We start from the raw sequence: 20,396 nt of genomic DNA, 5'->3' as shown, positions 1-20,396 counted from the left end.
CATAGTGATTTTGGAAAATGTGCATCAATGATACATCAGATATCAGAATTTCCAGAAATTAAACTATATACAATGCAGTCCTATTCTAAGCAGAAATGTAAATTATTATTCCAAATTATTACATCTTTACATTGAATAAAAATAAAAGAATAAAGTTAAGTCTTCTTCTTGGATGTTCTTGCAAAACTAGAAAATAATGTTAACAGAAAAATGTAGGTTTTTCTGAATTTATCCGAAAATATGGGAAATTATCGGATATTATTCAGACATAAACCCAGAATCATACCCTCTTTGATATAAACATGAGAAATAATTAATAAATTTCGAACATAAACTTGAAAATTCGAAATTGGGGTCAAAATGACCAAAATTCCTCTGATGACCTTGAAATCAGAATTTTCTGAAAGAAATTTTATAAAATTTGGAAATTTGAAAATCAAATAAAATAAATCAAACACAATATGATGAAATATGATGATATGCATGAAAATTTATAGAATTAATAATTGAAATTTCAAAATTTAGGTCAAAATGACCAAAATGCCCCTAATAACAAGACTATGGCCTTGAAACCAGGGTTTTCTGAAATAAATTTTGCAAAAAATGAGAAATTGAAATGCAAATGACATAAAAATTAACCCTGATATGACATGACATGCTTATTTACATGATAAAACCCCTAAAATGGAGAAAATATTATAAAATATCAAATTTAACTTGATTTTCGCCTCATTTTCGCTTTTGAATTTAAAAATAGACTAACATACAAAGCAAATGAACTTGGAATTTGTAAACACCCCAAATTTTCACTCACCTCCCCGACAGTTCCACCAAGCATCATCATTCAACCTCTGAGATCGCCAGAGGGCAAAATGATCATTTTCTGAGCATGGAACCTGCAAAATTTCAGATTGCATCTACAACTCTCAAATTTTCTCTATCTCAGATGTTCAAAATTTTACTCCTGACAGGAGACAGACATCTCCAAAGTCTTGGTTCAAGATTCTATTGCATAAGACATGACATTAAATATCATTGCATGAGCATTTCAAATCACTGCACTGCACAGCATGTCATTTCGAGGTCCAGAACTCTTGATTTCAAAATTTTCAATCCAGATTAGAATTTCAACTCTTTTCAAAATTGATTTCAAAACCCTGGGTCTTCAAAATTATCAATTCTTCCCATTTTACCCCCAGGACTCTGAATTTCAAAATATTTTCTCAGGAAAACGATATGGATAGTTTTCAATATGGATTTCAGCCACTTCACCTCAGATTTTGCCCTTTTGACAATTTCAAATATCTTCCTTTTACAAAATTGCCCTACAGGGGCCAACTCTTTCCAAAAATTCCTGTTTTACCAATTAGTCCAGATTTTATGAAAATTCCAAAAAGAAGTTGTTGTTTTATCCTTATTTCAGTAAAGAAGCAATGTGGGACCCACACTAAGGTGGTGTCACACAAGCTTTTCTTTTGAAAATTTGAATTTTGAAAAACCCAAAAATATAGGAGCCTTGTCCCCTGGATTGGTGCCACTTGTCTTTTCTCTCTCCTCCCATTTCCATGCCAAGTGTCAATGTGGGGCTACCCTAAGAAGCCGCCACATGTCATCCCATTTATCTGCCATGTGTCACCCTATCCATCCTGCGCCATGTGTCATTCCAAGATTACCAGGAGATGCCAAGTGTCATAGGTTGTCCTGTCTAGAAAAAGTGGAGCTTGTCTCCTCTGAGGTGGCGCCACTTGAAGTGTGTCTCCTGCAGGGGACACATGTCAACCTCTCCCTCCTTCTAGAAAAGTAGCCTGACACATGTCTCTCCCTACTTTTCTCAGAAAAGTAGGAGACACGTGTCACTCCTAGATTCCTCCAGAAAAGGTAGGCTTGTCTCCTCTGAGGTGGCGCCATTTGAAGTGTGTCTCCTGCAGAGGACACATGTCAATCCCTCATTTCCTCAGAAAAAGCAAATGCCATGTGTCATTTCCTGCTCTCTTCAGAAAAGCTAGAATTCAAATATTCAAACTCCAGGCTAAGGTGGCGCAAATCCTGAACTTCATCTTTTCTATTTTGTGTGAGATGGTGCCACGTGTCCCTTTCCCTCCTTTTCCTCCCTCTTGACACATGGCATTGTAGGAGCCACCCTGAGGGGGGCGCCACATGTCCACCCTCCATTCCTCCAGGGCCAGCCTCCATTTAAAATTCAAATCCCCCTTTGAGGTGGCGCCATCTGAAGAACCTCCTCCAGCAGGCTGACACTTGTCAGGTATGGAACCATTCTGGACTGCCACATGTCCAGATCTCCTTTCATCAGAAAAAGTAGAATTCAAACTCCTCTGAGGTGGCACCTTCTGAGCCCACTGCTCTGTTCTTCTGACATGTGTCAAACACCTTCTGAGGTGGCGCCATTCCAGAGCTCCCACTTGGCTTCATTTTTATTTTTTTTTTATTTTAGTAAAAGCAGCCCACCATGAGGTGGCGCCACCTGAGGACTCCCTACAAAAGGTGATTTTGAAATTCAAACTCCAAGAGAGCACCCTCTGAGGTGGCGCCATCTGGGAGTTTCCTGCAGAGAGAATCAAGCAAGCTTTTGAAAAATTCCAAATTCCCCTGCTGAGGTGTCTCACCCACAAAATTCTCATTTTTTTATTTTCGCAAAATTCAAAATAGCACCCCTGAGATGGCGCCACATGGAGGGCTCAGATTGAGCCTGTTTGAAATTCAAATTTTTTCAGAAAATCTATAAAAACAAGGCTCCACGCCCAGCATAGGGAGACCATTCTTGTGGACTTGAAAATTCGACCTAGCCTTCCTAAAAAAATCCGATTTTTGCACTTTGGAGTTCACGCCCCTTTGGCTCAGTGAAGAAGGTGTAGAGGGTCGATTTTGGTGAACCATCCGAAGCCCGGAGCGAAGGACGAAGGAAGCCCGTGATAGCCGCCCCTTTCAAGAGCTTCTATGCAGCGTAACGAAGTAAGGTGCACCTCTTTTCCTCTTCATTTGATCTCATAATTCGATTCGGGAGTCGTTTGAAGAAAGAGCTCATCCAAGAGATGGATTGAGCTATTCTCATAAAATGACATATATAAAAATATTTAATTATGCTTCCTTGATGATTTTTAGCATTCATGCATTTAGCTAGGTTTAATTTGCATTTTATTTCATTTATTCAGCATATTTCATGAATTAATTAGGATTAATTTAGCATTTATTTCAATTCTGCTCATTTTCAGTAGGTCTCTGTTTTTGTCAGTCAGTCCACACGTCATTGTATGCATTTATTTTTTATTAAAAATCTTAAAAAAATCACGGAATGCGCCCTTAGATGTCCCTAAAATTGTGCCAAAAATTCGGAAGCATTTGAATTTGTTTACTGTGGTAACAATTCAAAATGGCAAGTCGGGTTTTGTTACCCGGGATGCGTTTTAAAAATCATTTGCCGAATTGTAAAATCGAGATATCCCTCATGGGAGATCCGATTTTCGATCCGAAAGATGTTATAAACTCGGGAGAATGTCCAGTTTTTAACCGGAGGTTCTCAGAGTTTTTTGATTTTTTTTATGTCTGACAAAAATCCGAGAGTTCGGGACACGTGTCAGAGCCTGATTTGGGCCTCTGAGATTTTGGATCGACTTAGGTCGATGTTTTCTCTTTGTGTGTTGCTCCAAATCCCAAACTGTAAAAAATTAAAGTTATGTCCGAGGTGTCCTCTGTTTGCATCTAAAATTCTGTGATTTTTAAAACAGTGTTGATATCTGTTTCGGATTTTTCTTGTCAGTCCCCTGTTTGGTCACATTGGTCTGTTCTGTCAATTTAGAAACACAAAGTTATATTTTTATCCATGTTTCTGTTGATCAAATGCCAAAGTCATGAACATGAAAGTTGTTCATGTAGGTGTCGTGAGTAGCTCTGATTAATTTCATAAATTTCCATGGCTGTTTTATATTTGTTTAGTATTTTACATCATATTAAGGTGATTTTTACCTCTGTCAGAACTAAATCTCTGTTATTGAACTCACCAAGGCTCAAATCCCGAGGCTGTAAAAACCAAAAATGTTCCATTTCGGGTCCTTTAACAGTATGAAAAATATCAGAAGTTTTCATGGTGTAAATCTTCAATTATCACATTAAGCATTGCATTTGGTTCGGATCCATAGGCAAAATCCATCATTTTTAGGACTTCCTTTAAATTTTAGCATTTAAATCATATCATTTCGTGATTTTTAGCATTCTAGGATGTTTATCAGAGTAAGTAGATGCTTCATACCGAATTTGGTGTAATTTGGAATCCATTTGAGGTTCGGATTAGCCATAATACCAAAACAGGGTCCCGCAGGACCCGGATCCAAGTGAAAAACAAGCGGAATTCGTTATTTTGGATAAATTGCAAAATACCAAATTTGGTGCAACAGGGTCCCACAGGACCCGGATCCAAGTGAAAAACAAGCGAAAATCGTTATTTTGGATAAATTGCAAAATACCAAATTCTGATTTTACAGTCTTAATGTATTTAGCAGCGTGTCATCATGTCCTTTACTGCATTTCATCATCATTTGATTCAATTTGAATTTCAAAATCTCAATTTTACCAAAATTTCCTTCAAAAAACCCTGATTTTAAAGATATAACTTTGATTTTAGGGGTATTTTGGTCATTTTGACCCCAATTCTGAATTTCAAACTATTTTCCACCGAATTTCCTGCATTTACATCATTTCAAATATCAAGGAAGCATGAGAATAGGGTTTATATCCAATTAAATCCAATAATTTCATAATATTATTGGAAAATCTTGGAAAAACCCACATATTTGAGCTAACCCTATTTCAAGTTTGGCAGGAACATTCAAAAGAAGAAGCTGAAGTCTGCAAATTTCTTTTATTTCCTTTATTTAGTGGTGTAATAATGTAAATTTTGGAATAAGAGAGTTAATTTCCTGCTTAGACTAGGATGCATATCATATAGTTTGAATTTATGCAATATCCTGCTTATATGATTCATGCATTTTATTTCAAAAGCACTATGGATGTACACGAGTGGCACGTGCACCAACTCTTAGGGAGTTGATGAACTCGGTGGAATCCATATTTACGGCCCTAGTCGGAATATGGACGAGACCCAGATCCATCATCTTTCTACCAGTCACATTGAGCCTACACTCTTAGGCTATCTTAAGATGCACATCATATTTCCAATGTTTTCAAAGCATTGTGCATTAAATCAATTAAACTCTGAACATATTCATGGCCACAGTCAGAATATGTGAAGGATTTATTTTGACTTAATATACATTTTTCCAACAAATTTCTTAGAAAATCTTCCAAAATGCATTCATTCACTCATATCATTTGCATCTTGAAATCATTGGTTTTCTCATGATTCTCTTAAGAAAATTTCATTCTCAAGAAATTGATTTCTCAAGAAACTTTGAAGATTTTCTAAAATCGGTTTTTCCCAAGTCAAGTTTTTCCACAGTTTTCCCTGAAAAATGTTATTTTCTTAAGAGATTCAAAAGAGTTTTCCAATCTTTCTCAAGAATCAAATTTTCAAGGGTTTTAAGGCTAAGATTCCCAGGATTTCAATTTCCCAAGTTAAGTTTTCTTCTCCAATGAGTTTTCCTATAAATTTTCCATCATTTTCCTAAGAAAATTCTCAAAGTCCAAGTTTTCCTGAGAAGTGTTTCCCTTTTGGAATGTTCACCCTTTTTCTCAAGAATCCCTTCTATTTTCTCAGGATCTTCATCCATTCATGATTTTCCCACACCTTTATGAACTTTCCCGTGATTTCAAAACCCCTTTTCATCTGAGTTTCCTGAGAAATTGACTATCACCTCTTTCCAGAGAAATAGCTTTCAACTCCAAATATTTTCCAAGCATACATCATGTTTTCCAACTTCCATTTTCCAAAACCTCATAAGCACATGCCTGAATTCTCCGCGCATTTAGGATAGAACATGATTTTGATGATTTAACTAAGTCAAGCACAATTTTGGTCCTTGGTTCGATTACCCCTGTTAAAGGCGGCAAAAACGGTCGAACCTCGTACCGACAGGTCGAGCCCCATCCCATGGATTTTCTCACAATTTTCAAAAACGGAGGCAAGTATTTCAAAAACAATTCCCAAAATCCGGTCAAGTTTGAAGCGCGAAAGCGTTTCTCCCTCTTTCTCTTCCGCAAGGAAGGGAAGACGGGGAAAAATTTTGCGACGATCACAGAATTGAGCCAAATTTGGCATAAACACCTAGACTAACTCTAAAAACATAATGAAGCTCAAAAATTTATTTTTTTATATTTTATTAATATGGAAAATATCTAAATTCTAAAAAAAATCAAAATTTTGCCTAAAACGCTGATTCTAAATGGGATTTCGGATATCAAACTTCCATAAAAATTTCTCAAATTTTATGGGGTGACAGAGGACAGTAATTCAAGGATTTTTTCATTTTACACATTCGGGTTGTGACCTATGGTCGGAGCTTTACAGCTCCGGCAAGTCGGATCAGAATCCGGCGACTCAAGGATTTAGGGCAAACATGTAGGTTTTGTGAGAAAATATGGTGAAAATAGTAAACAGATAGGAAAATAGCTGTGATTGTGGTAAAATGTCTCCGACAAATAGAGGCAAATTTCATCTTTTTACATCATTGGGATTAGGGTTACGGTTTGGAAATGGGCACACTTTTATCAGAGACCTAGATCTCTTGAATTTTTGGATATGAGAATCTGTCAGACAGAAAAGATAATTTTGGAAAAAATACTTAAATATTTAAAAAAATCCCAAATTTTGGGAAAAGACATAGGAATGGATTAGGAACAACTTTTGTGTTGAAAGTTTTGACAGACGACTATGGATTGAACAGGCACAACACATTAGAATCGGTCTATACCCTGACAAGGAAAAATCAAGGTTTTCTCATAGGTTTGGGAAAATTGATTTTTAACAAAGAACAAATCTGCTTATAAAAATCCCAAAATTTTCTGACATTTAGTAGAATCTACCATAAATCTACTGTAATTTTTAGAGAGAGATTCAGATCTTCCATCTAGGAGATCTCGAATGCTCTTGTCTGCTAAAACAAAAATTGGAAGTTCTGGAAATGCGAAATCCCAGTTTGAGAGTTGATTTGTTTGAGAGAGTTTTGAAACCCAAATTGAATCACATTTTTGACAGTAGATCACAGATAGATAGAGGAATTCTCAATGAATTTTTTAGGATTTATTAGTGAACAAATTTATATAAAAAAATGATTGGACTTTGCACCTAGAATCAAACTTTACAACTTACCCGATATTCTTTATTGAACTAATGAAACATGCATAAAATAATGAAATAAATTAATGTAATGCCTAGAATGTACAGAAATAAATAATAAAATAAGTGAGGATCAGGGATACATGAACTTTTATGTTTGATGTTGCTATGAAAAGGGAAGATTCAGTCTATGTATCAGACGAATCTCCCTTATTCAGCCCGGATCATCCGTTACATGGTTGTAAAAGGAGTCATTCTAGCCATAAAACTAGTGTGGTGACTGAATTCACATCAACTCTACCAAAAAATAAAAATGAACAAATAACAAATCATGGACTTACCTTGGAAATGTCGGGATTGACCGAAGAAGAAGGCTACCATTGATAAGGGCAAGAAGGATGGGTTGCTGGTATGATAGGAGTCGTGTGGCACCAAGGAAGGAGGACGATGGCGGCTGGAATGGAGTGCTTCAAGCGATGGAATGGGTTGCTTCAAGCGATGGCCGCAATGATTGCTATTGAGGATGTTGAAGAGAGGGCTGCCACTGTTTGGAGAAGGTTGCTGCAACAAAAGGGTTGGAGGGAAGAAGTAGGCGTGAATCAGAAAATCCCCTAGTTGTAGCCTTGTATGGTCTAACTTAGGAAAAATAATAATCAGAACTTAGGGTCTTGAGGCAATAATAAAAAGGGAGAATGAGCCTTCTTTTCATCTTCAACGAGGATATTCTTATTAATTCAATTCTGAATGATGTTCTTGAAGACAAAACAGTGGTCAGTATCGTGCCCTACTGCTTGATGGAATTTGCAGAACTGGTCCATGAACCTTCCCATGATCGTGGGAGGATCTGTGGCTCTTGGGAGCTTTACCATTTCTTTGGTCAACATATATTCAAGGATTTCATTGAGAGATTACTCAAGAGGAGTAAACTGACGATCATCACCCCAACCATCTCGCTTTATCTTTTCTTTCTGCTGACTCAAATTTTCATTCTTCTTTGAAGACTTTTCTTTCTGACCTGTATGATTGCTCTTACTATTTTTGTAGTCGTTGCGGCCGACATTAGCAGAGAATGTGAAATTTTCCTTCTTCTTTGAATCTTGATTATTCTTAATGAGGGTGATGCCATCATAGACCCCATTCTCTATTCCCATCTCGAGCCACTCGGCCCATTCAGTAAGCTCAATGAAATATTTGGAAGGCGAGGTGGAGATAAGACCTCTCAAAGGTTGTGAGAAATTGTTCAGAATAATCTGGAGTGCGTGCTCCTCTGAGATGAGATTTCTCATTTTGTTGTAAGTGCCCCTCCATTTGCGGATGAAGTTTCTAGCTTTCTCATTATCTCTTTGCTTTGTATTGTAGAGATGGTTCAGCGTTGGCAGCACTTCGGTGTTGAAAATGAATCGTTCAATGAACAGATTGACCACTTTATCGAATTCCTTCAACTCGATGGGATTGATGTGTTCTGAGTACCACTTGGCAGCGGTGCCCTCCAGACTGTGAGGAAAACATCTGAACAAAGCATGATTGTCTCTCTTGAATCGATTGCACTCCACAAAGAACATAGCCAAGTGAGCCTTGGGATCGCCAGTCCCATCAAATTTGACAAATTTACAGGGGAGATCTTCTAGGCTGTCATCCCTATCTAAACCATCATAGAAATCTTCGCTTGTGAAAATCCTTTTGAACCTATCGCGGGCTTGCAGATCCTTAACCATTTTGACCATGTCTCTGAGTTGTGACTGGTTAGAGTTATTAGCAGACTGATCTTTTAGCTTATTGGTTGACCCCTGCCCCTGTGTCATCTTCTGAAAAGCTTGCTGAGCCTCTCACTCTTCATCGGTGCCACCTCCTGATTCTGCTTCATCAGATATATTCTCATGTTGGATACGCTTCTTGGATATCTTCAGTTGTTTCTTCAATGTTCGGCCCTTGATCTTTTTTTTGGTAGAAATTTTTTCGGAACTGGCCCCTGTTTGCTCTGCCATCATCTTATTCATCATCTTTTGAAACATAACATACATCTAGGGATCAACATCATCATTGGCTTGTTGACTTTGGTTCCTAGCAGATCGCGGAGAATCCATCTCCTGCTCGCTGCTACTGTTAGGGTGCTGAAGTGACACTATTTTCTTCCCAAATCTGGTCTGAACCATTCCACGATGCCGACACTCTCTGCAAGACAAATGGGATGATTAGAATGAGGGAAAATTCTTGAAGGCAATGACTTGAAGAATAGAAGGAAAATAATGGATGAAGATCTGAAATTGGGTTGACAATTTGAAGGATATCCCTTTACCAAGGATGAGATTATTGTTGGGATTGCGATAATTGCATTGTTATTCCATGAGAGGAAATAAACAACCGAGATATGCCTTGTTACCTAGGCGAGGTCGTCAACCATGAAGAAAAAGACATTTTTAAAGGAATATAACAAAGTAATACATAATTGGTAATGAGCTTCTCTGTGAACTTGGTAGATTATCTGAGAAGGAAGGCAGGAAAAAAAATTTCAGGGAAAAACATTCATCACAAAGGGCATATGTTACGACAATGAAGCCATACATGATACTTCAAGTATAAGGTTTTGATGATGAACAAGTGAATCAACTGCATTTCAGATAAGGCAATGAAGAAAGATGACAAGCATTGAAGAATTCAATGAAGAATCTTTGAAGACTAGTATGCAAATGTAAAATTCATTAAAAGTCTTAGATTCTTGTAAGAGCCTTACTTAGAGTGCATATTTCGGTTGCATTTCACCTAAAAAGTCTTTAGAAAAACTTTTCTAAAAGAACCCTTCATGAAAATTCTTTTAGAAAACTCTTTATTTAATTTTTCGTGTTTATTAGTCGACCAATAGTCTCACCAGTCGACTAATCCTTTCGCGCCAAATTTTCTAAACAAAATATTATTTTTGTCAAATTAGTCGACCGGACAGAATGTCTGTTTTCTGGAAATTTAGCAGCAGTCGACTAATGATTTTATCAGTCGACCGAACAGAACATATATTTTCAGAAAAATTTAGCAGCAGTCGACTGAAAGGTTTTTCAGTCTACTGATGATATTATCAGTCGACTAATTTTTTCTCTAGTCGACTAAGTTTCAAAACTTCAAATTTTTAAACGACTTGATAAACACATTAGTCGACCGACGATAACTGTCAGTCTACTAATAGTTAATTATCAGTCGACTAACTACTATTCCAGTCGACTAATTTTGTCATTTTTCCTGAAACTTTTAAAAGGCGTGTCTTTTCATTTTTCAAACGTTTTGATCATTCAAAATGGACTGTTTTGACACCCTTTCATACCCTCAACGTATGAAATCTTTCAACTATAAATATGAGTGCATTCCACACTCAAAAGCAATGCAATCCAATCGAATTACATTGAATTACTCTTTGCTTTTCACTCATATTCAGTTTCTCACTCACTTGATATTTTTCACTTCAGTTTTTCACTCAAATTCCTTTGAGAGGCAGTGAATTCGTGAGTAGAGTATTTTAACAACCTCAAAAGCCAATTGCATCTCATTTGCATTCATAAAAAGGGCTCATAGGTTGTTTTGTAAGTTGTTACTTATTTCATTTTTCTGTAAAAGAAAGGACTTCTTGGTTTAAAGGAGTTGTTTGCTTTCAGTAGGTGTGTTACTGAAAGTGGGACCAGATTTGGTTTATATGATCTTGTAGTTACACAAGGTTGATAATGAAAATCTCAAGCGGGTTTTGCTTGGGGATTGGATGTAGGTAGGGAAAGACCGAACCATGATAAATTATTGTGTTCTTTGTGTGATTGCTTTGCGAATTATAAAATCTATCAAAATCCTGAAGACGATATTTAAAAGCAATATTCACCCCCCTCTAGTGCTCGTTGCCTCGATCCTACTGCAGTTTCAGCATATTGCATAAGAGTTCAAAAAATAACATTATGAAGAAAATGACCTCCAAATATAAGGAAAACTGATAATTTTATTGATGTCTTGGAGGAAGGATGACAAATTTAAAGAAAGCAACTGGAGACTACATTTATTCAGAGAAGCAAAAGCAAAAATGTTGAAAATGAGAAGGCATTGGCATTTGTCATCTTCATGAATGATCAGGGAAAGGCTCAGTCAGAACAGCCGACTGGTCTTCCTCTTTAACGAGGAGATTCTTGCCAACACAGTCTTGAACGATATTTTTGAAGATGAAGCATCGCTCAATATCATGCCCCGTGGCTCAATGGAATTTGCAGAAGCGATCTTTCCATTTCCCTAGGGCGACCGGAGGATTAACAATTCTTGGAAGTTTAACCATTCCTTTGCTCAACATGTATTCAAGGTCCTCTTTGAGGGGCTGATCTGGAGGAGTGAGCTTGCAGTCATAACCCCAACCTTCATGCTTTGGCTTCTTTTGACTGCTTGCTTTCTGCTGGGAGTAGGATTGAAGGGATTTGGTCAGAATAGCCGGCTGGTCTGTGGTTTTGCTTTTCCCCAGAATATCCTTATCAATATGATCTTGGACGATATTCTTGAGGATGAAACAATTTTCTGCATCGTGTCCTATTGCACGGTGAAACTTGCAAAATTGTTCTTTGAATCTACCCATGATTGTCGGGGGATCAACGACTTTTGGTAAACGAACCATGCCTTTTGCGAGCAGATTTTCTAAAACAGTCTCGAGCTTCTGATCCAGAGGGGTGAACTTTCGATCAGTGCTCCAGTCTTTGTGTTTTGGTTTTTCCTGCTCTTTCCCTTTATGGTAGGGATTGGACTGGAGAGGTCGATCATTCTGCTTGGCTGACTCCTTTCTAGTGTTTGACTCGAGTAGCTCTAATAGCATCTTTGTCATCATCTTTTGAAACATCCTGTACATGACTGGATCAATGTCATCTTCACTTGTCTGGTCCTGCTTCTTGACTGGCCTCAGAGAACTCATCTCTTCGACATTGCTTGGTACTGTTCTCTTTCCCGACTTTATTTGAACTATAGTGAAATGCCAATGCTTTCTGCAGAATAAAGGAATGGTTTAAACTGAAGGATTTTTAGGAGAAATAGAGATGTCTAAGGACGTGGAAAGCGACAAAAAATCTGAATAGAATTTGGAAGACATATATGAAGAAAAGAAGTTTGACAAGATTTGAACATTTGAAAAATTGCAGGCAGGATCAAAATAAGGTTGGAAATTCGAGGTCCAGAGGAAAGGTAGAAAAAGAGAAATCACCTGGACTTTTTTAGGAAAAATATGAGGTTTTGAAAATCATCCAGGGTTTTGATAAAATTGTTGGAAAAATAGATGAAATTTGTAAAATGATGTAAAAGGCAAATAAAAGGGAATTGAGAAATAAAAAGAATGCATTCAATCACATCTTGCACAAACAATTATGCACATACAACATTCCCTAAGAAGCTGACTTTAAATGCATCAATTTTGAAAGAACTGTAGGACCCTAATCCTGACTCTAGGCTCAGATCAACAGTGTCCAACCATGCTATGCCGATATACTCGAGCCGAGGCTCGATGTACGTGGCATAAAAAATTATCTTCAGTTCTAGGCTTGTGTTTTCCAAACAACCTTGAGAACCTACCGATATACTTTAGACTATGGCCCTTGATACGTGGTAGGGCGGCGTTAGCCCAAATAAGTGGCCCAGTTGTGAGGCTTTGTCCCGAACTATGGTTCTGGAAGAAAGCCCAACAACGTGAAGACCGGGTAGACATAGGTGGGGTGGTTTTTAAAAAATAATCACATGCAGGCAAACAAAAGGCGCTAAGTCCTAAAGAGATAGAATTTTAAAAATCTTGAAGAAGCAAACATTGTTTTCATACAAATCCTAGATTGAGGAGTGTTGTATTTCAGACCTAAGTCTAAGTGAGCATGAATAATTCTCCTCAATTGGTCCTACCAAACCATGCCTAGTCTACATGCAATCCATGTAAGCTGGGTGCAAGTCTAGGCTCCTAGGTTCACATGATATCAGAAAAATAAAGCTGACAGTTCATAGAACATGATTCAGGAAATTGAACTAAGCCAAACCTATTATCATCGTTGTAAACACCCCAAATTTTCACCCTCATCTAGTGTTTACATTTCATATATCATCGCAATATCATTTCATCCATTCGGCATACCATTTCATTGCATTGCATGTCATCATATCTCATTTTCGAGATCCAGCATTCTTGTTTTCAAAATATTCAATCCAGAATTGAGTTTTAAAGCTTTTCTTTCAAAAATCAATTTTAAAACCTGGGTTTTTACTCAACATTCTATCATTTTCCAACTCCAGGACTTTATATTTTGAAATATTTTCTCAGAAAACAATCTGGATTCATTTTAAATTCAAATTTTAATTGATTTAAATTCTCAGATGAGACCCATTTAGGTGGTGTCACTTCTGAATTCCTTTGTTTATCAAATTTCTCAGAAATCTAGAGTTTCAGTCCGATCAGGACTTTGTCCCAAAGTCCTAATCCAGTCAGGAGTCTGTTTTGAAGTTCTGTTTTACTTCCATTTTCAATCTCTTCCGTTCGTTTTCAAAATTTAGGTCATTTTACAAAGTCCAGTTAATTCGGGACTCTATTTCTCAGTTTTGGTCGAGTTAGGAGTCTAACCCTGACTATATTTTCTGACTTATTTCATCATTTCTTGATAAAATCCTTCGAAAATTCTTTCATTTGGCTTTTAAAATCTAAAATCTCAGAGTCCTAAGAGTTCAGGACTCTAACCCGAAGTTCCAGTTCGCTTGAGACTCTATTTTCAAAAATCTCAAATTTCAATTATTGATTTTAACCCCTTTTCAAAGTCATTTTCAGTGTTATTTCAAAGATTTCAAAATTTGATATGGGTCCACTCAGTTGGAACCATATCCAGAGAAATTTTGACCCAGTTAGAACCCTATGCCATTTCAAAAATTTTAATTTGAAAGTTTACTTTTGAAAATCTTTTGAAAACTTTCTCAATTTCAAGTTTTAAAATCACCTTTTGAAAAACTCAAGTAGGGCCCACTCGAGGTGGCGCCATATTCGAGTAAGTCTGGGCTAGACTAGGGTTAGTCAGTGTCTTGGTGAGTGTTAGAGGTTTAGAAGAGTCAAAAGCTATTTTAAAAACTCATTTTGAAGTTTGGATTTTAAAACTAGTGTTTTTAAAGGTTTTTAAAGAACTTTAAAAACCCAAATGTGGAAAATGCCAAGTGGCATCACATTTGGGGATTTTTTAGGTTTAACTAGGGGCTAATTAGGACTTAATTAGGATAATCTAGGCTAGGGGTAGTTAGGTAAACTCACACCAAAATCACCCCCCCCCCCCCTTGTTAGAGTCCAAAATTTTTAAAAGACTTGATTTTAAAACCTAATTTTTTATTATAAATAGAGGCCATAGGGGGGTCGATTTTTTAATCTCTCTCATTGAGATTTCTTGAAGATTCACTCTCCTCTCCATCCCTTCCTCCATTGCTGCAACTCCAAGGTAAGAAATTTCATTAATTTCTTTAGTTTTATTTAATATTTTTCATGATTTAATGCTAGTTTGGCCATTTGTATCATCTATTTCATGGATTCAACCATGATTCAACCTCAAGAACGGTCCAAGAAGATGATCTAACATGGTTTTATTGTTTTACAGGGATTATAATCCATTAGAATCAAATATAGAATTGATTTACATGTTCTTAACCGATAAAACATGAGATTTACCCTTTTTATGGGTTAAATCCATGCTTTTAAAGGTAAAATCAAATTCCAGCCATGGGTTCCCTGTTTTTATTTATTTTTTTACTTATTTATGTTTATTACATGTGTTTTAATATATAAATCAATTTTGTTTTACTGTTTTATTATTTATTTTGTTGTTTTCATTAGTTAAAGCATGATTTATTAGGTTTTATCAAATTTCTGTGTGTGTTTAGTTTAGAACAGAAAAGAGCATGATGTTTCGGATTGAAATATTCACTGTTAATTTTTGATTTTTTTATATGTGATACATGGATGTGTAAATTAACTACTGTAAAAAAATCAAAGGTTTTGGGGTTCGAAAACCCTGTCAAAAAAATCAGACATCAAATCGGGTTTTTAAAACTTTAAAATCGTTGTTAAAATCAGAAGGGTAACTTGCACTTGTGTGTGTTTTCTCATCCGATGTCTGATTCAAGATCTGTAAAGTGACATGGACTTATATTGATGAGATATATTTACTATAAAATTTTAGAAATTTTTTATTTCTTTTTAGTATTTTTCCTCTATCAGAGAATCTGATTTTAAATTTAAAACTCGTTAGGGTTTACCAAAACCCTAATCAGACTTGTGTTATTCATAGATCCCAAACCATAGATCCGATTCATAATATATAAAAAGTGAGTATTGTTATTTTTCTGTTCACTGTTCACTGCTAAAATTTTAGAAATTTTTGATTAGGTTTTCTATTTATTTCTGTATTTTCAATCCTAAGTAGCTGTTTTAATCCCTGTTAGATTTGTTAGATTTTAGTTCAGATTTTCGGAAAGGTTTCTCCCTAACCAAAGATGCGTTTTCCGATCTGTAAATTGGGAAATCTCTGTTTTTCTTCCTAGTTTATCTCTGTAAAAATTCAAAAGTTTTCATGGAGGATTGACCCCTGATTCGGGTCTAACTTTGAAACTGGTTTGTGACCTAGGTTAAAAATAGCTTATTTTACGGTTTTAATGCAATTTTCAGATTAAAATAATGTCAAAAAATTATTTTTATGATTTTAATCTGACTTCAGAGACATAACAAATTCAGGTGCCATTTTTTATAAAATTTGGAATCCGTTTGATGCCTAAATTGATCAAATTGCAAAACAGGGTCCCTGAAAGATTCAAAAACACTGCCAAAATCATGATATTTGGGATATTTCTTGATTTTCGTGTGTAATTTCATGTTTTTAGGGTTTGTTAATGTTTAGAATCATATTAGGGTGTTTCATGTTTTATTTTGTGTTTATTTTCATTATAAATCTCAAGTTTTATCAAAATCCATTTCAGAAAACCATGATTTCAAGGCCATAGTCTTGCTATCGGGGACAATTTGGTCATTTGACCTCAATTTCGAAATTCTAAACCCCAATTTTCATATTTTTAATCATTTTATGTCTTACTTAGTTCAATTTGTCATTATTTGCATTTCAAACGTTACATTTTATAAAATGTCTTTCTGAAAACCCTGATTTCAAGGTCGTAGTCTTGCTATCAGGGGTATTTTGGTCATTTTAACCCCAATTTCAAAATTTCATATCTTATCTTTCTTATTTATTTAATTTTATATCATATTTCATCATTTTAATTTAAGGGAATCATGGAAAAAGGCTTATATCTAGCAAAATCCAGCAATTTCTAGATATTGCTGGATAAATCTAGAAAAGCCAACATATCTTCACTAACAAAGTTTTCTAGTTTTGCAGGAACATTGAAGACTTTACTTTATTTTAAATTCCTGTATCTAAATTTGATTAGTGATGTAAATTATAATTAATTTTGGAATAAGAATTTCAATTCCTACATAGAATAGGATGCATTGCATATAGTTTTAAACTTTGATATATAACTGTTATGTATGCCAATTCATGCATATTTTTACTAATTCACTATGGTCTACACGAATGGCACGTGCACTAGCTCTTATGGAGTTGACAAACTTGATGGAATTTGTATTTATGGACATAGTCAGAATACGAATGAGACCCAGATTTGTAATCTTCGTATTAGCCACATTCAGCCTACACTCTTAGGCTAACTTCAAAAATGCACTGCATTTCTCAAAAATACAAAAAGAATTTCCTCAATTCCTCAAAAGTAAGTATTTCAAATCCATATTCATTCATTTCATTCATTTGCAAATTCCAATTTTAATTCAGAAAAATCAATTTTCTCAAAATTTTTCTAAGTCTTATTCAAAAATCGATTTTCTCAAAACATTGAGTTTTCAAAGGATATTTCAAGTATTTTCCAAGTTCCAAATTCGATTTGCTAAGTTATATTTGAAATTCCACTAGAGGGGGGGTGAATAGTGAAATATGATAAAGATCGATAAAATAAAATAATCAGGCAATAAGGCACAACACATAAAACACAAAATTTATACTGGTTCGGTCAGTACCCAGACCTACATCCAGTCCCCAAGCAAACAACTTGAGCTTTCCACTATAACATCCGAGTCACCGGATAAATAGTACAACACCCTCTTCCTCAGAGGTCTTCTTCTCTCAACAGAGAAGGGGCACACCCTCTTCCACAGAGGTCTTTTTCTCTCAACAGAGAAGGACAACACCCTCTTTCTCAGAGGTCTACTTCTTTCAACAAAGAAGGAATACAGTGAATAACAGAAAGTTACAATACTTCCTATAGAACCTTCAAAATGATATGAATGCACGAATGAAGGATTCTCAGAATGTTCAGTTTGTCACTCAGAGGATACTCTTTGTCAAAGAGCTGGACTTGACTTTTTCTCTTTTCTTTCTTTTCTTTTTCTCTTTCTTTTTCAAGGCTCTCTTTTCAAATAATGAATAGAATTTTTTCTCGTTGTAAGCTCACACGTCTATTCCATTCCCATTGTTGAATAGTTTATTTGAGTGTGTTTATATAGCTTTTAAAAAAGTAGTCGTTACATTTTGAAATCGTAGCCTTTTTGAAATGTGAAATGTTATGTCATTTCAAAAACATCTTTTAGAGAAATTCGAGAATGCCTTTTTCCATAAAAGTAAAATATAGGGTACACTTAGTCGTTGTAATATTTTAGGTAATACATATTTTATGTAAAAAGTCTATTTCTTACAATAGTACATTGAACGTTGGATTTGTAGTTTTGTCTTTATTCTAATTAATGATTTGAGGTACATAAGTACTTCTTTACTTTAAATGAGTGTAAGTACAATGAGTGCTTTGAGATATTTATTTGTACATAGTCATGTCAAGTGTTTTCTTTATGTTGTGTTTTTCAAAGTCTTCAGAGAGAATAAGGACTACAAGAAAGTCGACATTCTTGAGAAGGATATTAACAAGGATTTCTTACATAAGTTATTTAATGCTTGTACAAAGAGAATGATGACTTCAAGTAAGTCGACATTCTATGATTTTGTAAAAAGGTAACTAGAGTCTTTTCAAAAACATATTATATTTGTTTTTCTTTGTGTAGCCGATGTTATGTTTTTGTCTTCTTCCTATATTTAAAAACATTTCTTTAAAGAGGGTAACTAGAGTCTTTTCAAAAACATATTATATTTGTTTTTCTTTGTGTAGCCGATTTTATGTTTTTGTCTTCTTCCTATATTTAAAAACATTTCTTTTAAAAAACATATTATATTTGTTTTTCTCTATATAGCCGATTTTATGTTTTGTCTTTTTCCTACATTTCTTTTCATGTTGTCTTGTATATAGTATAAGGTACAATTATTACATGACAAAATATCTTTTTCATAAAGGGTTGTAAGAAGGTACAATTATTAGTTTTCAAAAAGGAGCTTTTTAAAACTATCGTATACTTTTATGATATAGTTTTTATGAATGAGTATGTAATATGCAATATGCATGTTCCTGAAGGTTCTATTACATATGACTCTAAAGAAGAAAAAAGTCTTCATCTTGAGGTAGCCGATCTCTTCATTTGAACTTTAGGAATGCATGGGTCATCAAGCTTTTTCTTAAAGGAGTATGATTGCACAAGTTGTACTTGAATAGGAAGTCTCCATCCTTTTTGGGTGAGATATCCTTGCGTCAAATACTCGTTAGTTTTATGGCAAAACATATTCAGTCATAATATAACATTTTTCAAGAGGACATATTATCATATCATATAAAATCAAATACGACAGTGTATCATATTATGTGACATCAAAACAGAGTTTCTCAACATTCTCCCCCTTTTTGATGATGACAAAATATGCTCCCCCTGTCAAAAAGACATTATGCATAGAAATAATAATATGATAAAATATTGAAAAATGTTTAAAGAGAGTATTTCTCTAATAATGGAGACAGGTTTTCTCCCCCTTTGTCATAGACAAAAAGGAAGGGATCAGAGTAAAGAGAGTTATTACAGACCAATGATAAAGATTACATTCAAAAAGTAATTAAAAGTTATTACAGACCAAAAAAAAAAAATTTATGTGGAGCCGGAAGAAGGGTGAAACTTTTGGAGTAGTGCATCTTGGCTGAGTTGAAGTGAAGCTTGATTCTTCAGAAGGAGATCCTGGGTGTTCTGAATATTGACAATAGCTGTGAAGATGTCAAGGTCAGAAGTTGCTGCGGGATCTGCTTCTTGAAGGCCTTCGTCGTCAGAGTTTAAAGGAGAGGACTCTTCTTCATGAAGAGAGGAGTCATTAATAATATTGTTTGAGTAGTAGACGACATCGGTGGCAAGAGGAATCTGGAAAAATTCAAGAATGAGTGAGATGAAGTATCCGAAGGGAAGAGACTTAAAAGAACGAAAGTTGATCATGTTGTGGAAGATGACACTGGACCAGTTGATAGGAAAGGCAGAGAAGATGGCATAAAGAAGAAGGGAGACTTCATTTGCAATAAATCCCCTGGAGGGCGATTTGGGGACGATATTGGAGGAAAGAATTTTGGACAGCAACCGAGCATGAGGTTTGAGGTTGCTCTCATGCCATGGGAAGTGAGTGGAGCGAGTGGAGAGGAGGATTTTCTGAAACACGGAATGGTCGAGAGGAACAACGTTGGGAAGTTCAATACCGTAAGAAGAAATGTTCAAAATATTGCCTAACTGAGATATGTCAAAGGAGAAAATTTTTCCATGTACCATGGAAGTGATAGACGAGTGATCATGGTCGATAGAAAGGTTGGTGTAGAAAACATTGATAAGGTGAGGATAAATGGGCATTTGTTTTGGAGAAGCTAGAACATGAATAAGTTCAGAAAGAGAAGTTTGTAAGTCAAATGCTGGAAGGGTTTCAAGGTGAATCAAGCTGCCGGGTAGGATGGTCAAAGATTTGATGGACTGATAAGTGTGAATGAGATCAGGAAATCTCAATTCAGAAGCTTGGAGTAAGTCGGATGTGCCAGAGAATGCCATTGCAAGAGCAAAAAGAAAACGAGCAAGAGAAAAGATCTTGAAACGAGTAAAGATTTGTAAGAGAATAGATAGATACGAGTGGAATTGGTGTGGGATGAACCAATCCATTAAATAGAAGAATGAAAATAATTT

This window comes from Nuphar pumila, chromosome 8 (assembly GCF_984573655.1).
Source record: "Nuphar pumila chromosome 8, dmNupPumi1.hap1.1, whole genome shotgun sequence".
In the NCBI taxonomy this organism is placed as follows: Eukaryota; Viridiplantae; Streptophyta; class Magnoliopsida; order Nymphaeales; family Nymphaeaceae; genus Nuphar; species Nuphar pumila.
Note: the sequence above shows the minus strand (reverse complement) of the source record.